Here is a 5,000-nt window from a genome sequence, read left to right as displayed (position 1 = left end):
AGCCTAAATTAACTAATAAGGCATTAAAGATCATGGGGTCACAGGTAGAGGTTAAAGGTCATGAGGCTATAGCTGGCTGAGGCATAGAATCAACTATCTGAATTGACATTAAAAAAGATTAAGACATTTATTAAAGCAAAACAAACTTTATTTTCTGTATAAAAACAGTTGTTTCAACCTCCACATCTTATTTTAGTATTGTAGTAGTAGCCTCTCTGAAACCAAGGGAAATCTAAATAATTTGCTGTTTTAAAAATGCAAACATCTGTGTGAATACCTGTTTTAAAATAACTGTTTCAGTTCAGTTTTAGATTAAATCCAAACCATTTATGTCAGACATCTGATAGACATTTACATCAATTGTCTGGCGTTATAATTTAAGTTGAAGGAAATAGCTGTAGATGACAATGTTTATGTTGATAGAATACGGTTAGAAATAAAAACTACCCTTGCATTGCATTGCAATAGTTATACTTTGTTCCCTGAAGTTGGTAGTAGGCATATAAGCAACGGCAGCAGTGGACTCATATTACCTAGGATTCTACTAGGTATTATGGTGGGTTTTCAGGATGTGAAGGGATGTAATCATGGGTTTCATAAAGTACTGGGGGTACCAGGATGAGAGGATCTCCAACTTACATAGTTAAGGGCGAGGGGGTGTTACCAAGCTGGTGAGGACTGGACAGGACAGGGATGAGGAGGCCACTGTGTCTTATGAGTTAGGGCCTGTCTAGCTAGGAAGAGAATAAGATAAGGCCTTATTTCACCAAACTGGAAGGAACCAGAAAAACTTAGGGTTACACTATTTTACATATGTTACCTATGCATTACATAGGTTTGCATATAGTTTTATGCATGATGGGAAGATGGTTTCCACCAATGTAAGCGACCCTGCTTGGTACTGATTGGTGAAGGTTGTTGATGGAGATGGCGTGAGAGGGTGGCACTTCTCAAGGGCTGAGGAGTATAAAATATAGTGTATAGCCATCCGTAGGGGAGATCTTGTCGGGGGCCCCAGCTGATGACATCTCCTCCCTATTGCTTTGATGGTTGGTCTGGACTTTGGTTTAATTGCTAATTGGACAATTGGATTTGGAAGTGGACATTTTCTAGCCTGGAAAATCCAGACCCTGGTAATCTAGAAAGATTAAGGGTCTGGCCACGAACAATGTAATGGCCCAACTCGAGGGGCGGCACCAAGCGTGCATTTGAAAATCTCACTGCACGCGATTGGATAACACTAGACCATGTTTACTCTGAATGATTTACTCCACTCACATCCATCTGGGATCGCTTCCGTTGAGAGTGATTTCAGCACCAGATTTTATGGTAGAGCCAATCAGGACGCAGGGTGGGAGTTTCATAGATGTGATGTAGCGTAGAAGCGACTGTGAGACTGTTCTCAGCGTCACGGGTTGGCTTCAATGTGAGTGGTTGAAGTAGCATGTTAATAGAGGACGGACAAGTGGCTTATCCAATCATATGCAAGGATTTCTGAAACACCACTCCAATGGATCGATCCCAGATGGATTAGTGGAGCTAGGCGGAACGAAATTCATCTGGCGAGAGTCAGGTTAGTCTCATCACCCATTGCAGTGAAATGGAAAATAATGAATCAAGACAGTACTGAGCACAACTAAATACTGATATTCATCCCAGGGGAAAATATTGCTTCTTACAACAGTCTCATCTTTCAGAAACAAAATTTAGAAAATGAACTGCTATCCTAATACTTTGTGTCCCTTAATGTGCTTTGTAAGAAATTATAAGGTGGCTTGTAACAAATTCGTATTTAATTATATTATTGATATCTACCGTCAAAATCTTCCAAACTATTTAGATATTATTTTTTGCCCACCCCTAACTTCAACTGAACAGATAACAACGGACATGCCACATTACTAACATCAAAACTGGAAGACAATGCTAGTCTTCAGGGTCACAGAAATTGCCAGGAGAAAGTGGACAACACCTTGTCCATTAAGGGAAAAATAGCAAGGGCCACAGTTAACAGTCATACTAACTCAGCGTTTCTCAAACTGTTTCTCCCACTACTGGGTCGCGGAGACATGCCAGGTGGGGCGCGAACTGACGTGAAAAACAGGAGTTTTTTAAATTTATTTTTTATCTGTAGCCTGGGCCCAGGTAGCACCCGATGCGCAATGGACGCACTGTGTTATTCACAGGGAAGCGCTCGTGTCAAGGCAGCTTAGTTAGTCCCGACCTACATGAGATTTTGAACGTTGTGAGAGTGGTGAATTTCATCAAAACCCGGCCCTTAAAAGCGCGTCTATTCTCCGCACTTTGCGAAGAGATGGTAGCTGACCAAAAGGCTGTACTGTTTCACAGCGAGGCAAGGTGGCTTTCCCGAGGTAAAGTGCTGTTGCGCGTGTTTGAGCTCCGAGTCGCCTCTTCTTGGAGGAAGAGCGCATGTTTGAATCTGCAAGCACGTTCACTAATGAACATTTCTTGACGAAGCTGGCCTATCTTAGTGATATATTTGATATATCTTAGCGATACATTTGAGTTAAATGTCCAGTTACAAGGCAAAGACAAGCACCTACCTCACCTAGCAAATAAGATTACTGCATTTGTAACCCCTTCTACTTGTCTGCGTTGTGTTTTCTCAAGAAATGGCAAGGAGACGTGGGACCAGTTCATCATTTATTGACCTGGCATGAGAGATAACACTTGAGGTATTCCGTAGCAAGGCAGCAGCATGGATTTTAACACAGTATGCGCTGGCTCTAATCCTCAAACTATATAGTATTTATGAATAAAGTAAAAATGCAATACAGATATACTAACAAATTGTATAACATGTGCCTGGCATGAGAGATAACACTTGAGGTATTCTGTAGCAAGGCAGCAGCATGGATTTTAACACAGTATGCTAATATGAGAGGGAGAAGAAATATTAGCTATCCACACGTGTGATTTGAAACTTCGACGTAAATGTACAAAAACACTACACAAAATACACAGGTTACATTGGCAAAGTAAGTGCATAACACCTCGAGACCATTGGTGTTGATTTGGAATGTTTAGTAATGAATTCTAATCTAATTATGTGGGAGTTCTGTTTACATACAACTTACCGCTGGCTCTAATCCTCAAACTATGAGGAAAGCCACGCAGTTTTACGTGTATGACCACTAGAGGCCAGTACTCAACCAACTGTTACCAGTATGTAAGAAAACAACTCAAAAATTAGTGCAAGTGGAAGAAACCAAATCATCACTGTTACACATTCACCAAAAAAAATTGAGTATGGGACAGGCGCCTCGATCGTGACAGTATTATGCCTTTGAGATTTCTGAGCGAAATCGATGAAACGTCTGATTGGGAGGCACTCTTGTGATCACATGTATTAAACAGTAGGCCTACATCAATCACATCCCTGTGTAACGATCAGATTTTTAAATTCTAACTATTACCTTTAAACACGGGTACAAATTGAATTGGCTCTAGATAAATAATAATGCTTTTCACTGACATCGGAATAGACACCACACATACAGTTAACAGGTAGACTTCATGTGAGCAGAAAACAAACAAACACTTATTTCCACACAGTTCATATCGCAAACAACGCAACCAAAGTGTCCACGCAGCCTACGTACTTCATGCGCTCTCACAGTCCATCCAAACGAAAATAAGACTCCAAGAGACTCCGACATAAATCCACCGCAAAGAAGAAAACAGTCTGAATAATCCACGTCCAGTGCAACCCATGTAATCCACAAAGAAAACGTTGAATCTGACGAGGCTTTCGGATAAACAAAAAATAGGATCCCTCTTACCGGATCCCAGCGACTCGACAACGGCGATCTCCAAGCTCAGTCCTGTCTCTCCGGTATGTCTGTGGTTCCGACCTAGAACCACCTTTCGTTGGGATATATCAAATCCACACAAAGTTTGTCCAGGTCTCACGTAGACTCCCTGGGTAGGCCTACTGTTCAAAGAAGCACCTCGGCCCTCGCGCACCTCCGAGTTTTAAACTTGAACCATATCAGCTGACGCTTGACAGGTCGCTTGCGTCATCTGACAGTTACCATCAGCTGATCAGAGCTAAGACGTACAACAGAATTCAAATGGTGTTCACGATAGGGCTACAGACTTACATAACATGGAAAAATATAACGGAGAACACTTTTATGATGGTTATCATTTCATAACACAGACAGAAAGAAAAGTGAATCCTAAAATTATGTGGCAGTGCTACACCGGCAAAGTTTATTTCAAAAATATTTCCCAACCAGCAGTGCTCAGTATGACTGGATTATGGATCCATTTAATGCAGCATGTTGGTATTTCATTGAATATATTGTACAATGCTGTAAAATGGCCTATGCTTCCTAATATGTTGCTGGAAAACAGAAATATGTGTGTTATGTATTTATTTATTATTATATCTGCAGCACCAGCTGATTTTAACTCTGTTGAAGAGGATATATTTAGAACTTGTCATTATTTCAATAAATTTGACAATTTTAAGCTTGACCTACCACTTTCTTAGAGCGATGAGGGACGGGTGGGGCTCGAGAATGGCCCCTTGATCAAAGTGAAATGAAAGAAAAAGTTTGAGAACCACTGTACTAACTTATGGAAAGTCACAACAGCAGAGAAAGCTATAATTTACAGCTGGAAATAGCCCTGCTTGTACTGTGGAAAGGACTGCATGGGCAATATTGAAAGCGATATTGGTCAGGTCATGACTATGCTAGTGGAAGTATTTCACCGTATTTAACTGCTAAGCACATTTGCATACAGTAATTGCAATGAGATTCTTGATTCTTATATACAAAGGAGGGGTATTAAACTCATTGTGCTGTAGATAGGGACTCCCCATGTCAAAAACAACCAAATCTATGTTGTGCAACATAAAAAAAGTTCACTATATTTACAGTAATCGAATTGAACATGGCATGTTGATTAGCATGTCTCCACCGTCTATAACCTTGTATGTCAGGGGATGAAACTGACCTTCACCTTTGACC

At 40.7% G+C, this 5,000-nt stretch overlaps 1 long non-coding RNA gene across 1 annotated transcript in view; it reads left to right on the top strand.

The window, feature by feature from the left end:
- LOC121683743 overlaps positions 1 to 5,000 on the top strand; it is a 6,757-nt gene that overhangs the window by 778 nt on the left and 979 nt on the right. The window lies entirely within an intron of this gene.

Source organism: Alosa sapidissima, chromosome 15, assembly GCF_018492685.1.
Source record: "Alosa sapidissima isolate fAloSap1 chromosome 15, fAloSap1.pri, whole genome shotgun sequence".
NCBI lineage: Eukaryota > Metazoa > Chordata > Actinopteri > Clupeiformes > Clupeidae > Alosa > Alosa sapidissima.
This window is presented reverse-complemented; position numbering and strand designations above follow the sequence as displayed.